Source organism: Triturus cristatus, chromosome 4_1, assembly GCF_964204655.1.
Source record: "Triturus cristatus chromosome 4_1, aTriCri1.1, whole genome shotgun sequence".
Classification (NCBI taxonomy): domain Eukaryota; kingdom Metazoa; phylum Chordata; class Amphibia; order Caudata; family Salamandridae; genus Triturus; species Triturus cristatus.
Genome location: NC_140585.1, coordinates 164,363,917 through 164,389,736, shown reverse-complemented (window position 1 = coordinate 164,389,736; position 25,820 = coordinate 164,363,917).

Here is a 25,820-nt window from a genome sequence, read left to right as displayed (position 1 = left end):
CTTAAGGTCAGGGAAAAAGGGGAAGAAGAAACAATCATATAAAGAAATTTCCCTCACGACCTCTATTGATGATAATACAATTTAATTGTGATAGGGGAAAAGAAGGGCCTAAAAAACAGTGATGCACCACACAAAAATTTACAATTTTTTACTTTTTTATTTTTTGTAATTTAACCATTTTATATTTTTCTTAGAAGAATTCGTTTCTTTTTCTTATCACAAAAAATAAATTAAACTTTTAATGTTCACTGACTAAATGCATTACAGTGAATCTGCATCATATCAATTGACAACAAACAGTAGTCCCTGGGACAGACTAATGTAGATCACAGAGGATCTGTATCATCACACAATCACATCTACACACATACCAGATCATTCCACATTCATACACCTTTCATAAAAACAGAGAAAAAAGAGGAAATTTTTTTATCGTATATTGAACATTGGAGGTACAGAGTACATAGTGATCTCCTATGGCTAACAAAACAACTGCAAAAGCAGGATAGTAATGTCAGGTCAAAGGTCGACGCGTTTCGATGGCGTGGGTGCCACCTTCATCAGGACCACAGGTGTATTCAAAAACGACAAAGCCCAGGGAATACATGAAACAACATATACATAAAAAATACATATTCAATTAATGGCCCAAAATTCCCTATAAAATTGCAGAAGGAAGATATCTTCACAAGTTAGGTGACCACTAAATGCAAAATAGAAAAAAAAAATTATAAAAAAGAGAAAGGAATATATATAAAGAAGAGAGAGGGTCATTTTGGAGTGAAGTAGCTATTAACGCTCCACTCTTGAAGCCCATGTATTAAGAATACGTGAGGGTAGCAATTTATTCCAGGACCTATCTCCAACTAAGAACAACTAATCTCAAAGCAGAATAGAGATAAAGTACCACCACCATTGAAAACATAAAACACCACGTGTAACACCAACATAACAGTCCTCTGTGCAGTACCTAAACCCAAATGCTACAAAGGAAAACGGGGGGGAGCTTACTTGTTTATAAAAGAATTCCTGTTAGAGATGCGTCATCATATATACGATTGTAAGGATTTATAAAAAAATTCTGTCAAGAAAGTGCAGAGAACTAGTGGTGAGATTCTCTACATCGTTACAAGCCGAAGTTTAATGATAAGGGGGTAAGATTATTCCAATACCTATAATTAACAATTAGTTTCACTGCCCATCCTCATAATTCAACAATTTATAGCAAGGTCACAGTCTCCAAGAGAGTTGGTATCCAAATGTGATTTTCTGAAAGGCCAAAAAGACCAAATGCAGAGTCACTTTTCTAATGGCACTAGAAGTGACAAACAAAGTCAAAGTTAAAAAATATACTATTCTGTTAATGAAACACGACTCCTAGGAAGATCTCTGGAGAGGTTATTTTTCCTAAGGACACATCACTAGCGTATTTGACAGTTGGTTATCTAACAGGTAATTTCCTTTAAAAAAGCGTATCCACTTTATAGTACTATTGCCACCATATACTGTTTATGTCTGTACTAATGCGCTGATATAGATAGATATACAGATTTTCACCATAGTGAAAGAATTAACTATTTTCCGATCACAAATTAGGTGGTTATTGCTATTATATTCCTCTAAGAAACGATTCTCTAGAAAAGGCGGGACTTATTGAAAAAGTATTGTCCAAGAATTTAAAGACTAACCTTTTGTCTAAAGTTCAAACAGGGAGTCGTCTTCAAGACCAGTTTTTCAACAAGAATCTATGTTGCAAGGGTTTCGTCCGATATATCATCACATCTAAAAACACCCAAACATCGGAGAATATTAGAAGCGCTGTAGCCGGTTATATACCTGATTATATTTAAAAAGGAAATGCGAAGAGATGTGTTGAGTACTAACACCTCTTCGTAAGCGGTGTAAACGCCAAGAAGGCTTACCTCTTTTTTAAAAGAATCCCTTCGCCATAAAGTAATTCTCGACCAAACGGCCATATGGGTAAACCAGCAATAGCGGTGCAGCAATACGCAATCAAATCGTAGACCTCAGCCTGATATGTTAGGATCTATGTTGCAAGACTTTCACCCGAAAAATCGTCACATCTACAAACGCCCAAACATAAAAAAATTTATTAGAAAAGCCGTAGACTGGTCTATGCCGAGTTATGTTTATAAATGAAATGCGAAGAGATTTGTCGAAAACGATCACCTCTTCGTCAGCAGTCTATACGTCTAACGGCTTACCTCTTCTTTGGAGTCCCTTCGTCGTAAGGTGATTCTCGACCAAACGGCCGTTCAGGTAGACCAGTAATAGCGGTGCGGCAATCCGCAATGACGTCGTGAACCTCAACCTAATATGTTAGTAACTAGCCAATCGAGATGACGCAAAATATGAGTGGGCGGAGTATGATTAAGCAAATCGAGCGGAAGAAAAAGGACTACCTTACATAGTTGGTCAGCACAATTTTGGAACGGGTGTTATGCGATCAGTCATTACTGCTAGTCCCTACAAAACTTTACTGTACCATACTAATTAGAGAAGGACATTTCTATATATTTAAGTTAAATAGGAATCGATATAATACATACCGCACATACGTTTCGTAAGAGAAATGCACATGGTAAATAATATCGATGCAGGATGAGTACGTAATTCACATTGTAGCGAAAGAAGGAAAAAATTAAGGAAAACTCACATAGTGCACAATTATGTCAATAATTACTCTCAAAAAAGAAAGTTATTATTAAGCGGCACTCGTGATACGAGGAAAAGACAGAAAGTGTTTCAACATCACAGGATCAGAGTGCAATACTGTGGAAGACACTGAGAAACAAATGTCTCGTAGAGTATATCTCTCAAAAGGATCATTATTGACTTAAAAGTTAGGGTCATATTAGAGTAACGAAAGGACTTATTTACGCCACCCGAATAATTACAGCTAGAAAGAGAATTAGCAGGGTGTGGAATGGTCTATAGTGCTTATCATTACCATTTCACCGCTACCATACTAGCAAAATACAGGCTATCCCAGTAAAGAATACAAAACCTATCAGGGTTGACTAGACATTTTCAGCTGGAAATGTCCCAATGTGTTAGATAATAAGGGTGCCCAGGATATATAGGTGACCTCACCAAGACTGAGTCACATACCATTGTATATCCAGATTCAAACCTTTTTTAACACTGTTAAAGGTGAAGATCCAAAAAGTTTTGCGTTGTTTGCGGATAGTCTCCATCGGTATCCCTGCTTTACTCTGTATTTTTTCCAGAATTAGCCATTTAAATTCACTTTCCAAGTGGTCTTTATCAATACAGTGTTGTACAAGCGGAGCTGTGGTCTTCTTGGTGCGTATAGCTGATTTATGCTCACTGTATCTGATGCGAAATTCTCGTGCGGTTTCTCCGATATATGCTAAGCCGCAAGGGCAGACTAGCATATATACAATGTTGTTACTTCTACAATTGGTTAAAGATCTTAACTTCACACATTTTCCCTCATATTGTATGGAGTCTGTGACCATAGCACTATCGCAAGCATGAGAAGAACCACATTTGTGATTGCCTAAAATCAGAGGCAAACCTGATATGGTTAATTGACGTGTTGCGTTGAATTGAGTCGGTCTAGTATGCACTAGGAGATCGCGTAGATTGCGGTTTCTACGATACGCTACCAACGGTTGTTCCAGCTGTGTTTCATTTTCATCACTATTCAGGATTTTCCAGTTCTTCATGATGATGTTTCTGATCTTGTAGTTCAATGAAGAATGGTTTATGACACATACTACCTGATTTTTAGATGTACGGGCAGTGCCTGCCAATAATGCCTCTCTGTCATAATATTTAGCCCTTTTATAGGCATGTCTTATTAACCTGTGTGGGTAGCCTCTAGCCAGAAGTCGTACCCGTAGGGCATCTCCATGTCTATGGAACTCCCGCATGTCAGTGCAATTGCGCCTGATACGCAGGAATTCTCCAAAAGGGATTGCATCTCTCTGGCTCGTTGGATGAAAACTTTGGTAGTGTAATATGGTATTCTTTGCAGTCGGTTTTCTGTATAGACTTACCTCAATGACATTGTTTGACCCTGGGATGAGGATATCCAAAAATTCCACTTGGTGGACACTACTTTTAGCAGTAAACTTTAAATTGCAGTCACTCGCTTTGAGCCAGAGTATAAATTCGTTCAAAGATTCATTTGTACCCGACCAGATGAAAAAAATATCATCGATGAAACGTCTCAAACCGATGACATTGTCAGAGAAGGGAGCAGCCTCATTAAAGATATTCTTAAGTTCCCATTCTCCCATATATATGTTAGCCACACTGGGAGCACAAGATGCTCCCATGCTGGTGCCCTTGATTTGTTTGTATGTAGAGCCTTCAAACTCAAAGAAGTTGTTCATAAGCACCACCTCCAAGCATTCCAAAATGAATGCATCTGGTCTTTCACCTGTTGTTCTAAGTAACAAGGCTGAGACAGATTGTAACGCTTGATATTGAGGGATGTTGGTGTACAAAGCCTCAATATCAAGCGTCACTAATATGTGTTGATTGCAGTTAAATGGCATACCCTCAATCTTATTAATCATGTCCCCAGTGTTGCGAATAAATGAGGCATAATTCTGTGTTAGAGGACAGAGATAAGAGTCCACAAATTTGGACAGAGGCTCAGTACTAGAGCCAATAGTGGAGATAATAGGGCGCATGGGAGGATCCACTATATTCTTGTGGGTTTTAGGTAATCCATACAAGGCTGGAGTTTTAGGGCAAGATTTATTCAGAAAATTATACTCATCTTGACATATATCACCACGGTTCAGAGCTTTACTCGTGATGTCTAAGATGATCCCTATCATCTTCATGGCCAAGGCATGGTGTCTGGCACTCTCTTCCCTATAAATTTCTTGCTATTCTTGCTGCATCTTTTCTTGTTTTGATAACCTTTTGCATTACCCGAGGCATAGATTTGCCTGTCAGTCATATGTGTGATTCCTAACAGAGAATATGACATTTCAGGCAGAATAACCCCCATCACATCTATATCCTGCAGAAGATCAGTTTGTTTTTGCTGGAAAATTAAACCTCCCAGCTGCCGGCATGAGTCCATGCCCCCACTCCTTCACCCTCCATGCGTGGCTTTCTAAAGTGACCCAAGGTTGAAGGATGGCACCTGAAAGGTTGTCAGAGGGTATTCATGAACAGGTAATTTTCCCTTCTCAGCATGGATGTTCTCTCTTTCAGATGATTCAGAGACGACCGCAGATGGACTTTTATGGAAGGAGAGTGTAAGAGATTGTACACAGAGACCTGTGATACCAAGGCTGCATTGAGAGGATTGTTGCACATGATGTGGCAGCTTAAAAACATTTGGAAAGATACACAAAATAATATTAAGCAACCTTGAACAAGGTTAAGCATAAATTAGATTCCTACCTCCACACTGTCAAAATTCTGATATCCATTAAACATTTATAAAATAAGTAGAACAACAGTTTGTTATATTGAGCTTGTTGATAACATGGATGTGTGATGAAAGACATATAGCTACCATGCCAGGAATAAAATCAAGATAATAGTGACTTATGAAAAAGAGTTGATATACAACTTAGCAGTGTCCATCATCCATCTTCCCTGTGGTGTCATTCCTGTTGTGATAGTGCTGCTAGCACCTGAAGTCACTCTTGTGGCATATGGTACACAGTAGAATTAAGTTAATAAACATTAACAAATCCTAGGATACATGTCAATGTTACATTTTACTCCACTATAAAGACATGTAAACATGTGTTCACATTTCTGTGTAGGTTTATATAACATAAACATCTTGTTAGCAAGGTTACATGCCAGTTTTTGTTGTTGTGTGGGTGTTTCAAGACTGACTTTGTTGCCCTGTTGCAGTTACACAAAAGGAGTCACTCTGGCTGTATGAAGAACAGTACAAGTAACTTTAACACATCATTAAAATAATTATTAAAAGCAGCGTTACAAGGTGTTTGTTTGGGTCTATATATGTGGTGCACAACAAGCAGTGCAGATATAAATGAAGTACAAAGATGGAACAGTGATTGCAGCTTAGGTTATAGAAAGACTGAGTCACAGCTAGCACATTATCATGATCCTTGCATAAATAGCTCTGCCATTTGCAGCTTTTTACTAAGAAATCTGAGATGTGTAGTTATTGAAACAAAAGCAAATTCTGTGCTAAAAGTAACATTATGCAAAATAGAAAACACAGGCTGACTTACTAAGACACTCATGAAAAAGATAAAGGGCCTGAATATGACTGTGGTGTTCCAGTGGAACACTGTAGCCACGGTGGCACTGAGGGTGCTGCCTCACTGGCGGTCCTACGGCTCTATTACGAGTGTAGTGGTCCTACCATCAAAGGACTGCTGCTACCACCAGGGGTCCATGATTCCTGGTGTTTTTGCAGTGATCTGAGGTCCGCAATATACTGCCAGCACCGCTGCAACACAACCAATTGTATTACGAGTTTCCTCAACAGCACAGTTTCATGGCTGTGATCCCACCATGAAAAGTGTGGTGGTGAGGAAACTAAGGGTGGGCCAAAAGGGCCAGGGGATGCATGCAAGGAAGCACATGTTGAGCTCCCTGTATGCATGCACACCTAGTTCCTGCATAGCATGGACTGAGCAGCCTATGCTGTGTAGGGTTGTGCTGCAGCGGTCCCACAGTGCTGCCTTTCTAAGGCTTACATTGGAGCCACTGAAAGGCGCCACCATTGGACCGCCATAGCAGGACCGCCTAGCCTGTATTCCACTCAGAATACAGCGGGCGGTCTCAATACAGGTTTGGCAGAGTGGCAGCATGGCCCTGGCATGGTGGCCAACTGACACTCTTCCATACTCTGAACAGGCCCAAAGATTAAAGTTATAGAGAATGTAGGGAATGAAGGTCTTCTCCTCAAGTACAGAGAGTTTGCCGGCTGTAAAATACAGTTGTAAGTTACATGCCGTAATTTTACAGTCATAAATTCGGACTATTCAATCTCCACATCTTCAACTAAGGGGTGGAGACATGTAAGAAACAATTTGTAAATACAGAAAAGCAAACTCAAAAGTGGAAACTTACTCAAAGGTGTAAGATTTCTTTGTTAATTAGGTCCTTAGTGCCAGATTCACAAATAGCATTTGGTTGTGGGTAAAGCTGTGGTACAGAAGTCCCATTCACTACAAAATGCAATTCACAAACCTACAGCCTGATTCATAAAGGTGACCTAAACTCCTAAGTCATTTACCCTTCTGAATGAGTCTACTACTTTTTGATTATTCTGAGTGCAATGTATTTTATTAAAAATAGAGTAGTAAGTCAATCAATGCACTTAGGTAAGTACATAAGAAAATGTAAATCTGATGGAAAACAATGTAGTTAAAAATATATATATAAATGCATTTAAATATTAAAAAATAGGTGAAAACACTACATATTTATTATTTAATTATAGCATATTTTGATAACCTATTTTGAATTTTAAAATAAATGTAACAATATTATTAAAATACAACTAATGCCAATACTTCAACTTTGAATTACTATTAATACATATTAAAATGTATTTTATTCTTTATGTATGGATTTATTTTCAACTAAAACAATAATTGTAATGTACAATAGTTCCAGTAAATAACAGGTTTGAATCCAAATTATTAATTAATTAATTTTTTTCTAAATTAAAAATAAATATATACATTGATTTATAATAATATTTAACATACAAAAGTAACATATTTAATTTTGAGTTAAATAAGCTTTTTTTTTCCCTCGATAGTTAAACATGCAGAGATCGCTGGCCCGACTTTGGAATCTCCCTCTGGTATATTATTAATTAGGACACTGGTGGAAATAAAGTAGTAGACTGTTCCAAAGGCTTGGGACTAGGGGGCATAATTAGGAGACCCAGTGCTGCCGCAACATCACCTTTTGTGACGCTCTGGCTGTGCATATTACAAAATCATATTATGAGGCCACACAAAGCCACTATGCGTTACTTTGAATTGCCTCATAAATATGAAGTGAGACAAGACAGCACAAATGGCTGCGTTTTCTTACCCTGGGCCATTCCATGGGCATTGCAGTGGTATTTTCCCACGCAACACCCTTGAATTTTTACACTACCCCAGACATAAGAGCGCATGTAAACCTTGGGAAGTGTCAGAGCCTTATGCCTCCCATGGTGAGGTGTAACACAGACAAATACCTTTATTTCTCATAATTTCTTTCTCTTTCAGTGTCTGTTGCTTTCAATATCTTAGGTTTGTTTCTACCCAGGAAGGTCTGCAAAGCATATTTATGACAGCAGAAACTATCCGGCTACATAAATACAGTGCATTCCTGCCCTTTCACTTTGGCGTAGGGGAGAGGATGGTTAGAACACTTGAGGCAACCCTAGAGATTACTAGTCCTGAAGAATTGTGGTAGACAAGCCTAGCAGTGGAGACCCCTGATACCGGCTGAATGCTGCCCCATCTCTTTCTGACCCCTTCATCCACTTTGACATGGGAAACCGGATAGCCTGAGATCATTGACCGGCAACATAACAAGTGGAGTAATTATGCTCAAGAACCAGCCCCGACTGCATGTGCTGCTCCTTTCTTGCCTGGAGCGCACCAGTGGGGTCCGGAGGTGACACACAGTGGATGACACTAACAGGCAGACTTGGAGAATGGAAGATAAAGGCCCAGTGAATACTGACCATTGGGATTCCTGACGCCATTGCAAGGGCAAGCGGGCTGCAGAGGAAAACTCTTTTGACATACAATGGTCCTACTTACTCTATACTTCTGAGACTAGGGGAGTGGGAGGGTCCATAGTCACATGAACTAAACCCATGGCTCCATCCCTAACAAATGAAGAACTGGGACTAATAAGGCAACTTCTCACTCAATACATCTTAATGGGAAAGTACAAATCCACCATGGCTCAAGCTCAAATCAAGACTGATAAATTCAAGGCCTCAATCGGGGCATGGACCAAGGCCCACCAATATCCATGGCCTTCACTGATATGAGCACTATCATCTTGGCCATCCAAGCTTTCTGTAAAGAGTTGCAAAGTACAATAAGTGAGGTGAGGGTGAACGTCACATGCTTCAGGCAGCATCTTTGCAGTATGATATTCAGGCTGACCTCAGTGGAGGATCAGATATCAACAGCTGAGCATTGTCTAGCCTCCCTTAAAGCCAACATAATGAAAACACAGTTACCCCCTAACAACGTGCAGACAACATGTAAAACAAGTCTAGAAGAAACAATATCTGATGTATTGGTTTCGCGTAGAAGGCTGAAAACCCATCCCCCACAATATTTCTTAAGTCTGGTTTGAGACCCAGTTAAAATCATGGATACCAGAAGGGAGACTCTTTTAACAGCAGCTGAAGATTTGATATAATTTGAGCCCCCATCCAATGCTGGCTACTATTCCCCTCTAAAACTCCATCTCTCTGCCACCCTACCTCTCCTATTTTCCAGTTGACTCTATTATTCAATTTACTTTTTCTTTCTTAGTTCCTGTCCTGGTTTAACTATTGAATGGGCAAAGAGCACATCCTTGTAGCATATCAGTTCTCTCTATGATTCAAAAATGCCATGAAATATTATGTTCATAGAAAGGTATCTTAATAAAAAACTGTCTCAAAAATCTGAATGTCATGAATCAGATATATTTATTGTTTTGCAAAACATCCTTTTGATCACTCACATTTTCATCTTCAACAATTAGGCAACCTTGTGTTGCTGTTTTAGCAGTAAAAATGTAGGAGTGCAATTTAATTCCCTGTTCCTGCTATCTTTAATCACCTATCTCCCTTTTCCCTGTGGATTTTATTCTCATTGTCTATTAACAGATGAATTACGAAAGTTGCCACTGTCTCTGAATCATTTGCCCTGAATCCCTGAGAGAGGACATTATTGCTAACTGCTGTCATTCTCAGCAGACACAACTCTCCAGACACAACCTACACGAGCCAGAACATTAAGTATATAATGTGTCATTTAGATACATATTGATACATTTGACCATTAATTTTTGGTAATGATAGAAGCAAAGTAATGCAGTTCAGAAAATGGATAGGCAACACTGTGCAAATGTTGCTCTAGGGTATATGCCATCAATATAGTCTTTGTAATTCATGATAACGTTGCAATGAAAGGAAAGATGTGCCATGATTTCTAGAACTGTCTATTGCTTTCTTCAAGTTCTTGTTTTATTTGTGCATAGGTCCTTCCATTTAGAGATTTCATCGCTGCAAGCAAAAATTATGGCACTGGCAAAGTACAAGGACATTTCCATGTTGCTGTCATTCTTTTCATGCACAACAGGAAAAGAGATATCAAGGAATATTTGGCTTGCATAAGAGTGAAAGGTAAGGCAGTAAAAGCACACTTCTGATTTCTTTAGATGGAAGAAACAAGGGTTATATCACTTTCAGCGTAAACGTTCATGTACACTTATTGCATCAACTGCAAATATAGCACAAGTAGTGAAATTAAAAAATATGTTCAAATATGGAAAATATAGGGGGTCATAGTTGATATCATTTCACACATAGTGTTATTGCAAGGAGAGAGCAGAAATGATCCATATATGCAAAGATAAGGAGCCTTTCTGCTCTCTACTTCCACTGGTGCACCAATGCAGGCAACTGTGCACCATGCCATCCCCTTGGAAACATATGGAGCTCATGCAAATCCACGGATGGATGCATGGGAACACTCATTCTCCACCCACTGAACTCCTCCCAGCTTGAAATATAATCTAGAGTAGTGCAAGCATCTGTGTTGTGTTACATTTCTTTGAAAGGTCATGCAAGGTGGCCCATGCCAGTCTTTGTGAATCTGAATTAATGAATTACACTGCCTTGCGTCACTCTGCATGGTGAAAGGACAATGCAACTTCTGACAAAATATGGACCCAGGTACATTCTAATGCATGTGCCAGATAAAATAGTTTGCCAATTGTGTGCTCAACATTTTCTGCTATTTTGAGGACATATATTACAATCTTCTGCCCTCCTTATGGTTGCTCCTTACAGGAGCAACACCCCAGTTAAATGCATATAGCTAGAAATGACTAATGTATCATACCACTGGGATGTGACAGACTTTGTAACTCTGTACTGGCTTCACATGGCATAAGTTATATATTTTAAAATATCATGCAATCTGCACCAATACATTTGCTAATGGGGACCACAATGTCTGATTAATAAGATCATCTAATACTGTACAATAAAATCTCTTAGAAGCACCTGCAAGGTGACGCTACAGGCGCTGAACCTCAGCCATTCTTTTCTGAACTGATTACTGTAACCTTCACTTCATGAATTTTAAATATATCAACTTCTACAACTAGAAGCTTTTTTTAAAGTCTATTTTGTTGTGGTTGAAAACTTAAGACACTGAGAACTTATCAGTTATATGTTGCAGAGTCTCTTCATAGAGGCTCCTTACCTGACAAAACAACACATATTTAATTTTATTGATATAGTTTTTCATTTACAAAGACTTGTTGCTGCTGGATTACACTTCACAATGTTTGTAAATCAAGGTGGTGGGGCTTTGAGTAGGTTGGGTATATAGGAGAATCTTTTCTGAAAGTCAAGAGTGTATGAGTTATACTCCGATGAAAGGGAGGATTATTTCAGAGCTTGGACATTAGATGGTGAAGACCCATTTGCTTGTTTTCTAAGGTGTCCTGCAGATGAAACAGTCTTGACCAGACAAGGAAAGATGTTTTGCTAAGCGTTCCGGTTTACTGAGGTGGTTTGCCCTGTATATTATACTGAGGGTTACATAATTAATCATTAACTGTAAATAATTGTTTAATTGATTAGCAGTTGTGTAAATTGTACTATACGTATTGATTTTAGTTTTAATTAAGGTGTAGGTGGCTGAGATTCTAGGGGTATAGAATGAGAAGTTAATTAAGAAACAATCAAATCATTATTTTAATATTAATTTTCAAAAGATAGTAAATTATTATTAACATTATCTTTAAACTAGTAAATATTTATTATTGATGTAGTAAAGAATGAATTCAATTGATACTTAATATTCGATTGTTAATATATAACAATTTTAATTGTAAATAATTTAAATATTAATTAATAAGGTAGTTATTAGGAGTTTAATATTTCTTATATATTAATAGGGTTATTGAAATCTGTAATGTGTTTGAAGTAAAGTAATTTCCCTACTGTTATGTGGGCTGGAATGAAAATAGTAAATGTAATCTCTCCAAAGTCCAACGCTTTGCCTATTGTTGCAAAGACTTGAGGTGGAATTATAAACCTTACCCTTCTGAAGTCCAGTGCTTTCCCTACTGTTGTGCAGACTAGAGTGGGAATAGTAAATATAACCCCTTTGAAGTCCAACTCTTTCCTTTCTGTTGCTGAGACTGGAGTGAGAATAGTAAATTTAACACTTTCACTGCTGTTGTGCTGCCTGGAGTTAGAATACTAAACCTAACCTCTCCTAAGTTCAATAGTTTCCTTACTGCTGCATAAACTGGAGTGGGAATAGTATGGCTAATAGCTAACATAAAAAGACTCCAAAACTTTTCCTGTTATTGGTAACATTTAGGCCCTTATTACAATATCAGGTGGTCTGACCGTTGACTGCTATCGCAGCGGGCAGGAGACCAAACAAGAAGTCAGTGGTCCGACCCCCTGGTAGGAAAGTGCTCTTTAACACAGCGGCTTGTGCTGCAGTGTAGGCAAAGGGCTACAGCAGAAGTTGCAGTGTAAATTAGCTGTTTGGGGACATCCATGCACTATGTGTTATGCACCACATGGTGCATGTCTCAAGGTGCATGGATGTGAATGGGGCACTACATGTGCTCTCTGGGCCACTTTGCAGTGACCCAGGTGGGACAAGGGCCATCAAAAAGCTGTTACAAAGGGATAGCGTAATCCGGACGGTGCTACCTGCCTCGGCAGTGCCTCTTGTTGGAAGAACGATTCCGGCCGCCTCCCTGTCAGATTCTGATGATTGTGTCGGGGGTCTTTCCCCCGACAACTGTGGTCCGATCACCTGCATTGTAATGCGGACCGATGGACTGTCTGTCGGACAGACCCCCACAAACAGCCTGTCGGTGGCGGTCTGCCCAACATTGTAATCAGGCCCATAGTGTTAAGTATTAATAGAATGTATGATATATGTACACATGTTAAAAGAAATTTAGATTCATATAGGTTTTTGGATGATATTAGTGTTAAGTGATATTCCATTTCTGACATTATTTTTCATTACCATCATAAGTATTGGGACACAATTTTTGGGGATATGATATTTTTGACACAATATTTCTGTCAAGCGATATTGTTTACCTTGATATTGGGTCAATTGCCCCAAGGAAGATTAAAGGTTCACATGTTTTTCAGGTCATCAATGGCAATGTAAATTTTTACTGTTCCTGCATTGCAGCGGGTGAAAAACCTAATTGGTTCGACTTTGAAAAATTGAAGCAGTAGTAGTGGTCTTGGAGTTACAATCCCTTTGCCACTTTCAGAAAAGAAAGATGGATTATGGGATTCTAGTGAAGATTTGCAGGCCATGCTTGTATTTTTGATGATTTGTGAAAAAAGACGTTTGGCAGTACAGCCGTATCAAGGTATAGATGATATCTAGGCATTATGCTAAGGAAAGGATTGTGAGAAAACTCTAATGAAAGCGAAACAAAGGGTGTCTCTATCATATGAGGTTAATTGAGAATGATCAATAGGCGGTTACTAGAGGGGTTGATGTCTGTGCAATTGAAGACATTACAATGCCAGAAAAATCATTAACTAGATTTCAAAACCTTAGGATTCTGTTTTCCAACAGTTTTAATGTTCTTATTTTCACTTATCAATACAAAATGTATATGATCATGTTTTGGAACAATTACATAAAATATTTGAGCTGCTAATTACAATTGTAGGGACTTTAAATGAAAATGACAGGACCTAACACAAACTAAAAAGCATATCAGTTTCTGTATTATTTGTTTATGAAACCTGCTTTGATAAAGCAATGCATTCTACTTTAAAAACCTGAATACCATTTAAACCAGGTTGCATTTTACCAATAATGTCACAGTCTACTGTGGCATAATGTAAATAAGGTTTAGGTGACATTCTGTGTGCAGTCAATAAAACAAGACTTTTATCAGTGCACAGGGGAGTAAGACTGTTGGAGGCTTTACTAACTTGTAACACGTGTGATAACTTCAAAGATCTTATCATCAAATTGATTTGCTAGAGGACTACACATACAAAGGTGTTGTTTCAACTCACATCTTCATCATGGCTGTCAATCAGAAGCTAATACTTCAGTAGTCAAAGAATACTGACATCTGTTTGAGATTGCCCTCTTTCATTGGAGTGGACTTCAAACTAAGGAGCTGATTATGATCGTGGTGAACCCGCCACCGCCAGGCTGCCAGTGGCAGGTTAACCATGGTCTCGAGGCCTTTTCCCAACCGCCATATTTTGATGGTGAGCGGATTTGTGGCGGTCGGGAACTCTGACCGCTACAAATCCGAAGGTCTATTTGAGCCCGCCGGGGCGGTGAAGGCCCTCGGCAATTTAATGCATGCCAGCGGTGCCTAGCAGGCACAGCCGGTCTGATTCCAATGCTGGATCCTCACCAGCCTTTCCATGGCGGTTCACCCGCCATGGAAAGGCTGGCAGGGATGGACTTTGGGGGCCCATTACAGGTCCCCCTTGAGCAGGGGCAGTTTGGTTTTGCATTTGGCAGGCACTTATGGTACCCCCTACATTTCCCTGCACCATGTGGCAAGTACCGCATGGTGCCTGCCATGTAGTGCAGGGAAATGCAAAACTTGCATTTTTTCCATTGCGGCGGTTGCTGCAGCCAGCAGCACCCACCCCAATTGAAAACATGGCACTTGCAACCATATGTGGGATCGTCGCCTTATAGGCAGGTGGTCCCCATCCCCGAGATGATGGCGGATGGACAGAAGTGCGTCCGCCATTGTAATCAGACCCAATGTTGTCATCCATCACATTTTGTTGAAGATTTATGCTGCCTGAAAAGTTGGGTTACCTGTTCATTTAAGCCATGAAATGCACTAACATCTATTTTTCTGGAGATGCAGGGTTCTACTTCTCCTGTGATTACTCCAACAACCGTTGGTTAGCTGTGGGCTTTCTATTAGTGAAGGACGTACCACACTATAGATGCCTTACCACCATATATTTACTGATATCCATATTTATCTTCAAGGTTATTCATTTAAAACGATGTGCATCTTTCATACTTGTTCATAAATTAAAGGTTTGATTAATTGAGTACAATAGTCACACTTTGTAAATAAAGGGAGCATTTCATGGTTTGGTGTAGTTAGAGGAATTGAATATTTACATTACACTCAGTAGTACAGACCAGAAGTATCTTGCACTTAATAATCCACTGATCAAGTGATGTGATCATAAGTAGTTCTTATGTAATATAGTGAAGACCTCTAATCCAGCCATGCATAGCCTCTGCTACAACCTCAACATCTAATTGGAGGAATTCCTTTTTCTCGCTCCTTATGGACAGGCAGGAGGCAGACGGCAGAATCTTGTTAGATGGTGGTTCCACCTCGTGTCATCGTAGTTCACCAAGTATGGATATGCTTTATAATCATTAAATGGCACTATGATCCCAATAATATACTAGACTGTAGTTAACTGATTCCTTTCAACTTAAATATGCAGCAGTTTATTTAAAAAAAACACAGGGGCGTATTCACAAGGATCTATTGCCGAGTTAACAGCACTGTATCGCAGCCAAAGTTGCGATAAAGTTATCGCCCCAATCACAAACTGGTGTTAACATCCCACAGCACCAGTTTACTCGTGATAGCAGCCGCAAAAAACATCGTCACAGATGACCCCCATAACTATCGCTAATGAGATGCAGAGTAGGCATTTCCGTGGCAAAAGCCGCGACAACACCATACCTCAACATTCTCAACGATCAGCCAGATCGACGATAAGAACACAAAACAGGCGATAAGGCGCGTTAGCACCTGGAAACTAACACCTGCTCAGACCTGGTGCAAAGTCGGACAACAGCCTGCACCACAAAAGGGAGCCCAGCCCAGAGCTACATCGGAAGGGCAACAGATGCCATGGAGCCACTGGTAATGCTGCCCGGACACCCAAGAGGGCCACAACACCCCCGCCACCACCCCAGGACCCCAATCCCCACCGGAACCCCCCAGACCACCACAGAGGCAGCACAGACAAAGACAGCGGATCCCCCGGAAACACACCAGCCTCACAGACCCAACACCTGACAATGTAATTGTCCACTACAGGCACAAAAGGACAACCATCCTATGCATCCTGACCATCAGCGCCCAACAGGCCGACGGCACCAACACAGCATACAACAAACATCCAACCCCACACAAAGCTGCTGGCTGTGCTGCACCTGTTGGCCCCTGTTACCCCCCAAACAACACCCGCCAGAGTCGGAGGAGTCTCACAGCCAGCCACATCCAAGTCCCTCACACCTGTCCTGGACATCACCTTCAGCCTGTTACCCCAGTCTGTATACGTCCAACAGAACGCGCAGGATCCGCTGGAGACCAAGCGAGGACCATACGCCATGGATGCATGCACGTTTTGGGGGCAATCCACAGCACACATGTCATACGTGTGCCCCCTGGTGACACAGCACACAATTACCGCAACAGAAAGCACACATCTCACATCAATGTGCAGGCACCATCTGAAAACCGTGGAACCTCCATCAATGTCGCCTCCGAATACCCAGCCAGGGTGCATGATTCCTTCATCCTCCGACAGTCCATCATCAATCAGTGTTCCCAGAATGGCACCAAGGCAAATGCACAGCCCCTCTGGCAAGCTCCAAATAAACATCCCACTCACCTCAACTCTACAACGATGCAACTCACAACTCTGGCAATGCGAATGTCACAAAATCAAAACCAACATGCAAAACAACATGCCCAACCACCAGACACAACAGAACAACTTATAATGGTAACCTGGGCAAGCTGTGAACATGAGCCATCAACGGCATGGCAATTCAGCCACCCAATAGCGAATGTGGGGAGAGATGGCAACCAGACATGAGTGAAGGATGCAGGAGAACCATGATTGGGAAAGTACACAATGCCAAGAGTGGTGGAGATGTGCTGGCCAGACAGCAGCATGCAGAACATACCCATATCCATGGCGACATACACCTCTGGACAGTGGACGCAACCTTGTCCCCCCAGCCAGTGGGGGAGATGGCAGAAATGTTGCCTGTTATGCCCCCCCCCGTAAGTGTGAGCGGAGTGGGATGGCCCGGCGTATGCCAGGCCAGTGTAGGGGTGTGAATAAAAAGCACGTAGCCCTGGGCGTGGTCCTCTTCCGGAAAGCCCAACGTCTCTGCCAGGGCGGTGGCTCTCACCCCGCAATGAGGCAGATGCCATCCTCGTGAGCAGAGTTGCCTGCGATCGAGTGCGCCTGCCGTACCCCGGCCCGCTGGACTCCAAACCCGTCAGGCCCGTCTTTCCGCAGCCAGGCCACACTGATCACCTGCCGACACCAGCGTGTGTCACGGAGGGCCCACCATGTGCCGGCACAAGCTCCAAGCCCGAGGCCTACAACATTGGCAGCCTCCTCAGCCCATCACAGCCTCCACAACACAGGCCTGCTTTAGTCCTTTCTCGTTGACGTACTCTGCTGCCACCTCTGGCCTACAACAAGGTCAAGCAGGTCACACATTTGGAACTGAGTCTTGATTACATGATGGCAGAGTACATATGTTCATTGCAGATGTTATTTCAGTGTACTCTCTTCGATGTGGTGCCATGGCATTCTTATGACACATGTCTGTGGTCCCCTGCTGACCGCTACCTTTAGCCTACACTACGGGCAAGTAGGTCCACACATTTGGAACTGAGTCTTGATCATATATTGTCCATGTATGCACAATAATGAAGATTCGATCAGGTGGCAGCAACCATGTGCATAGCATCCCAACGACACGTGGCTGTGGGCACTTGCTGACCGCTGCCCCCGGCCTACACTGCCGTTGAATAGGTCACACAATTTTGAATTCAGCATTGATTTATTTATGGCTGACTTGATGACATTGTACAGGCCTCAACGCAGACTGTATCCCCTTTCAGCCCCGGTGCCACTGTGTCTATTCCCTGCGACCCATGGACACTTTCTGGTTGGCCTTTGGTAGCGACTGAGTCCATGGACTTGGGGTTGTCGTCGCCATCATGGCGGTGATACTGACTTTGTGGAAAAAAATAAGGCCATGGCATTCCACTCCTCCGTTTGCTGCTTCCGGACAGCTTCCACCCTCTGCATCATGCCCTGGAGGACACCTTCCACTGTCCCCTACAACCCTCCACAACATACACCTCAGACATTGATGAGGACCCGCTCAGGTCACATGGCCCATCTGACTGCACTGCAAGTCACCGTCCCGTGGCTGGGTGCCTGTGCCGGCCGCAGTGCATCCGGGGCCACTAACTCTGTGCTGGTCAGGTCCGGGACCCCTTCTTCTGAGATATTGGATGGCCTCTGAAGCTATGGCCTTGGGGTCATCATCACCATGTGTCTGTGGCTGTGCGCTGTCTGCAGCCTCCGGCCTCAACTGCAGTCCACCAGGGCTCACACATCAAATCGAGTCCTAACCGGCCTAGAAGTTGCATCACCGCAGGACGCACACGCCAGCACTGCCAGGACTGACTCCAACCGCAAAATGCCTGTGTCAAAATGTTCGTACTGGCAGACTGACGGAGTTGATTTTACATGTCATGGATGCCATCTTCTGCCTGATCCCCTGCTCAGCACTCCAGGTGCCTCAGACTCAGCGCACTGCAACTCATGGACACTTTTGTTTGCTCATTGTGTGCCCTCTGAACTTTTTCAGACTACCGCCATGATGCTCAGCAGTTGTCCCTGTAATGCTGGTGTTGACTGTTTCCATATTCATTGTGTTTACTGTAGTATTTGTTGCCAGCACCAACAACTCCCTGAGGGCTGGCTTGCACCCACCCCACACACATCCAGCACAGGTGTCACTGTACATGAGTCCCTGCCAATAAAGGGGCCAAGCGCACCTACCCGTAGCCAGTTCGACATAATATCTGAGTGTGTCCCTGTGGTGTTGTTGTATGCATGAGGGCCCTGGGCCCTACGACATTACATTGTGCTGTGTACAGCGGGCACAGACATGTTACCGCAGTCAGCGGGTTAGAGCTTGGACATGTAGCTTTGTCATCCCCACTCAATTCATAAGGGAAGTGGACTGTGCCATCGTATGCAGAGCCAACGTGGGTGTGTCACTGATATGTGTGTGCCCCTGGGCATGGTTCTGTACTGGGAATGTGCATCTGCATGTATCTCTAAGGCAGTGTGGGTCTCCTTTGTGGGGTTTAGGTGGTCCCTGAAGGGTAATGGACACCCACACATGTGTTCTGTTTTGCCTTCCATGGGTTCGGACAACACCTGCACCTGTTGAGCCACCTCCTTTTGGCGTTCTGACACCTGGCATTGGTGTGCCATATGTGGGTCGGTGAAGTGTTGGGTACCCGCCGTGCTTGCGGGTGCTTCATGCTGTGTGGTCTGTTTGCAGGGGCTGCGTTCTCCTCTAAGTAACTTGTCTGCCCTGGTCCTGGTGGTGGGTTGCGTGGTATGTCCATGGGCTGTTGTAGGGCATCAGTGTCGAACGTGTGGTTGTAGTCTCTGGCATCACTGATGGGTTGTCTGGTGTGACCTGCAGGAGGTGTTGTTTTTTCCACTGCAATGTGAAGGGGAGATGCATGTTGACATTTATGTTGATGCATTGTTCTTGTAGACATGCAGACTGTGTGACAATGTACATCATGACTGTTTGGGTGTTGCTGGCAATTTGAGTTGGGACAGTGGACATTTGGACTACATGACTGATGTGAGGTTGTACCCGTACATATGCATCTCACAGTTCCCTGCTCTGTCCAATGTGATCGGTCTGTTTCTGCGCATGGGCGGACCCAGTTGTGTCCCCTAATCTGCAGTGTCGGTTTTGCACTTTGTGCCACATTGTCATGGGATGTGTTGTGATTGCTATGTGTGTGTACTGCAATGTGCCACAGGGATGGGGGACATGTCCCTGGATATTTGTGGTTGTGCAGTGTGCTACACATCGTTGAGCATGTGTGCCATTGTGCCCATCTCCCCCGTCCCCCCAGTCCCTTTTGGATCCTCACCCTGTTGTTGTTATGTCAGGTCCTATCGAGCTGTATCCGGTCTCCCAACTCCTTGCACTGTCTCCACACTGATGAATGGCCTTCATTTCCTCCAGATCCTCCTGTGGCGCAGGACTCCCACCTCCTGTCGCCGTTGCTGCCGTCCTGTTCGCAGCGGCTTTGGGCCTGGTTTTGGTTACCTCGTCATGACAGTGCCTCTTGGCCTCCTCCATTGGGCTCCTCTACACCCCATCTGCTTTCAAGATAGTCTGATTGTGGGTCAGTTCCTGGTAGTGTTCTGTCATCTTTGTGTGTTTCTTTCTAATAGTGTGTTATTCACATGCAGTCCAAGCTCTAATTTCTGTCATAGAGATTGACAATGTGCTTACATAGTCAGAAATAACAAATGTATTTAAATTATCCGATACATCATTGCTCTGCAGGGGTTATGAGCACCAAAATAAAGTGAATAACAATGCACACATTGTTTAAGTTGTCAAGTTACTAATGTTATTCTGTGTCAGACTGGACATGATGCTACTGTGGCATCTTCCTGGAGTCTTGATGGCTATTGGTTGATATAAGAGCAGAACCCAACAGTGCCCCATTCCCCATCCCAATTGTAGTCAAGGCCTCCTGCAGTGTTGGGCAGGTTTGAACATGTTGTCATCAGAGACGTTTTAAGGCATGGTCAAAGTTGGCAATTGCCCAGGGACCCCACCTTCCAGGGGGTCTCTAGTAATGAGAATGATTCTCTATTCTACTTCTGTCTATTTCGCTGTTTCAGACTTTAATATATATAGTTCAACATTGTTTGGCATTACAGGCCTTAAATGTGTGGAAATTAGGTCATAAAATGCAAAGTTGTTCTGACCAGCCCTCAATACTTTATTTGCCTGGGATAACCTATTTAAGATGACACTCTTTGTCATTGGTCATTTTGCTCTCCAGTCCAATCCTATATGTTAATAGACAGTAACTCACAGTCAGACCAAAAATACAAAACGATGTGTGGATAGGTTGACATTGCTGGAAGGTGTATAATAAGAAGTTGCATGTGTTACAGTATAAAACAAAAGAAGCAGTATATGCCAAAGGAAAGGCATATTTTAGACATCACTCAATGTGGTTACACAGAAAGAATATCATAGAGAGAAGAGCCTGTGAGAAGTGGCTGTGAGACTAGTGTGAACTTATCAAACAGATCTATCTTTTGGCTTCTATATGATGGGACCTGTAGATGTGGTGGCATCAACATAGAGAGGAACTTTAGGAACTGATGATAGTTGAGTTCTGGACCATGGAGAAAACATCTGTGATGAAGACCCTGATAAAGACGGAGGGGGATATTCACAAGAACATGTGCTAAACATCGCCAAAATATGCTAATGCAACTTTACACATCGCAGCCTATCGCAGGAAAATAACCCTGTGTCAACGTAGAATTCACAACAAGGTGGTACCATGCAATAGTTTTCCGAAACCGCGGCCTATGTCCGTGATACAACCACCTCGATGGAGATAAAAACACAAACCACAACACAAAAAAAGTGCGATGAGCCCATTCGCGATGAGGAAAGCAGGAATAAGCACCACCAGGCCTGCGACACACATGGCAGGTGGGAATAAACACAACAAAAGCCTGAAAAAGAAAGACAAACCAAACAGAAAACCACAGTCAAGCAAAATTGAGGCAACCCGAGCCAGCAGACAACCCCACAAGACCCATTGGCAACAAAACATTGTATATGGCAGGCCATCTTGGACAAGGTGAATGCAGCCGGAGAGCGGAGGATAATGGAAGAAAACCAGAACATCTGGAATGATGCGATGGGTTCAAACAAGCAGAAACACGCCAACAAGAAGTCAGCACTGCATACCGGAGGTGGGAGTCCAGCGCCACACTAGGAGCTGGATGACATGGAGGAAATGGTGTCCACCACCTCAGTCTGGAGATGGTGGCAGGACTCGGGGACTGGAAACTGCCCAAAACAACAGACACAACAGCAACAGGGAGAGGAACCAGCAGGGACTGGGGGGACGGGGAGAGATGTGCACAATGGCAAACATGCACAATTAAGCACAGCACAACTGCAGACAAACCATGCCCAAGAGTAACAACACCAATCAGGAGCACAAGTCACACAACCCGGCAAAATCACACCACTTAACAAGCGCAGAAGTGAAAACCACACTGCCTGAAAGGGAGAAGGGTGAGCCAAATCAGAGCTGAAGGGACATCTCACACACAATGCAGCACACACACATAGGAAGCAGAACACCCCAACATCGAACACAATGTGGTACAAACACCAACATTTGCACAACCGAACACAGGACACAAGTGCACCCGCCTCTGGCCGGTAAACGGCCATTTGCATCTGGCAAAGCACGAAACAGGGACATGATAATGCACAAGTACAAACCCACAGTCCTGATGGGGTAGCAATGCATGTATGACAGGGAGCCAGAGAGTCTGTGACACACACATTGGCATACAAATCAAGACACAACACAGTTGGAGACAAGTGAAAGTACGGAAACCTTATTAACAAGTGCTTGTCAGTACGGCCAAGAGAAGTATCATGATATGCAGACCAATGCAGCAGCATGTCTGAATGAGGAACGTAGGAAAGTGCCCATTTCCACCTCGGGGGAGTCCATCACCAACAAAAGTCAGTGCCAACCCGCGTTGGCTGTCTGCGCCTGGATCATGAGTACTGACCAATGCAGACATGTCCACTGTTGTCTTGGGACATGTGACCAGATTTCCAACATGCAACCAGGCGTCGGGACACGTTCAATGGGTCACATCCAGTTGTGGCTGCAGGTACCTTGCCACTCGTCCATGAACGTGAGTGCAGCTGCGTAGGCCAACATCTCCAATGAGCGATTTTTGTCCACCACATCTGACATGTCATCGATGTAATCCATCAGCTGACCCGGACAGATGTGCTGACTCTAACCACTGGACCCAATGTGCACCAAAGCCCAATTGGTTAGTGGCTCAATGTGCTCACTGCACACGACGACTCGAACAATCTCCCAGGTCCAGTTCCCAGCCTGCATGCCAAACATCCATGCATGCCATAAACGGCCATCACGGTGACACTCCTGGTCGTGGGCCAACAGGGGGCGCACACACACACCGTAATCCAGGTCAGCTACTGTTACCTTAGAAAGGCAGACTTCCATGGACCACACAAATGGGCACGAGTGACTATGCAACACAGGCTGAACACAGGTGATGTCTGCAAGGCAGAAGCTCAGCCAGTAACTGATCCGCAGCACTGCCAACGGCAGTGCCCCCAGTACATGCAGCAGACGTGCATGGGACAGGTCCACCTGACTGGAGTCGAGCATGTGTCCGGGATGGTCTGCCATTGCATCAGTGGCTCTGCTTGAGGCGGCACTGGCTTGCCCTGTGCCAGTCCTATGGATGAAATGGTACAGCTCGGTGCAATGAGCAGTGTCTGTGTTCAACGGGTGCAGGCCTGGGGTGGGGTGGGAGTACGTGTGAAGGCAATTTTACGCACGCTAACTATGTCCAAGGACTTCTGAGTGTGGGATGTGCACATGTTGGGCTCACGTCGGGCAGTGCGTAGTGTGGAAGTCGGAAGCAAATGCTATTTTGTCTGTCAGGAGGTGCTGGCCACAAGCAAGTTCCCGCTCGGAGCTGCAGATGTGCTACCGCCTGATAGTTCAGACAAAGGACCTTCCATCCCTACAGTAACTTCGCCATCTGCATGCATACAGGAGATAAACAGAAGCCTGTCATGGGTGTGGTGGGATGTCTGCGACCCTGGGAATCATGGATGATATGCCCAGCACGTGGCACATGAGTGGCCTCACTGTGTGTTACGTTGCCACACAGCTGCTCCTCCCTCCCACGAGCCCCCACACTTTTGTGTACTGCGTGGTTGCTTCACGTGCACTTCTTCGGCACACCATTGTAATGCCTGTCTGCGCATGTCCAGCGGCATGCCAACAACACCATGACATTGGCCTTTGAAGGTGTGCGGCCACGTGAGTGAAGGCCAATGGTCCGGACAGGACAGACACAGGTGTACAGCCCTTGGCTGGCTGTGATTGCGCTGCGAATGAGGCCAGGCAACTGATTCATGCATCCACAGGACTGATACACATAACACTTGGCATGCATGTGCCAAGACCCCAAGAGGTCTGGCACTCCTACATGTCCCCATATGTTCGGGCCCGCCCTCATGGTGCATACCACATTGAAACATCGACTACTGTGGCCCTGGTGGTGACAACACCCCAACACAGAGACACACTTACCACACTTCCTGCCCAAGGCCAGGTCCGAGACACACCCTGCTCACCCTGACATATCAGCACACCCCTGCGCTGACCTGATTTACACCGGACCAGCACACGCCGCTTGTGCATGCAGGGGGGTGCTTACGAAGCTACATGTCCAGGGTCACTGCCAACACTGAGGTGACATGGTAACGTCTGCTGAAGACAGCACACTGTGATGTTGAAGGGCCCGTGCCCATCATGCTGACACAATGACCACATGGACACACTTGCTCAGATGGTGTGAATGGCTACGGGCACATGTGCACTGCCACATTTATTAGCAGGCACACATACCGAGTGACACCTGTGTTGGATGTGTGTGGGGTGTGTGCACACCAGCCGGCAAGGGCTGCCTGGTGCAGTCAGAAATCGACAACAGTGTACATCGTAAAGGACACAACCATTCTACCATAAAGGCCCCATGACTTGTGCTGCACAGAGTTAGTGGCCTGGATGCACAGCGTCCTGCATGAGCTTACCACCACGGGCCGCTGACTTGCAGTGAACAGGGTCGATGGCACCAGGTCAGTTGTTGATAGTGACTCTGATCTGGCTTTCTTCCGGACTGAGCCGCATCTTCCTCTTACTCCTCTCCGTGCGTTCACTTGTGTGGACTCTGCCATTCATGATTTGCGACTATGTGCTGGATGTGGGTAGGCCTGAGCCCTCATCCACGTGTCGACAGCTTGCATTGAACAGGGTTAGTGGCACCACGTGTCACCGGCTTGCGTTGAACAGTATTAGTGGCACCATGTGTCGCCGGCTTGCATTAAACAGGGTTAGTGGCACCCTGTGTCGCCGGCTTGCGTTGAACAGGGTTAGTGGCACCACGTGTTGCAGGCCTGCGATATGAAATTATGCCTCACTGATCGAAGGGAGTCTGGTGCTGTGGCCGTTGCCACGGACTTGGGGTCACTGCCATTTAGGACTCAGGACACAGTTCCACATGTGGGACCTACTGGTCCAAAGGGGACGCCGGTGAAGTATGTCAATGAGAAAGGAGTAATGTGGGGCAGCGTCGGGAGGGCCAACGATGGTCTGCAGAGGCTGCAGAGGTCGCAGGACTGGTGCTTGGAGCTTGCACTGGCACGTGGTGGGCCCTCTTTGACACACGCCGGTGTAGGCAGGAGAGCGGAGCCTCGTTGGTGCGCTGGGGCAGGCATGACGGGTCTGGGGACCAGCGGTCCTGGGTGCTGTAGGCACACAGGGACGCAGGCCCCGCCAAGCTCAGCACAGGACTTGTGGCGGGCTGACAGGCGCCGCCCTGTCCATTTTGAATGAGAACCACAACCAGTGCGACAGGC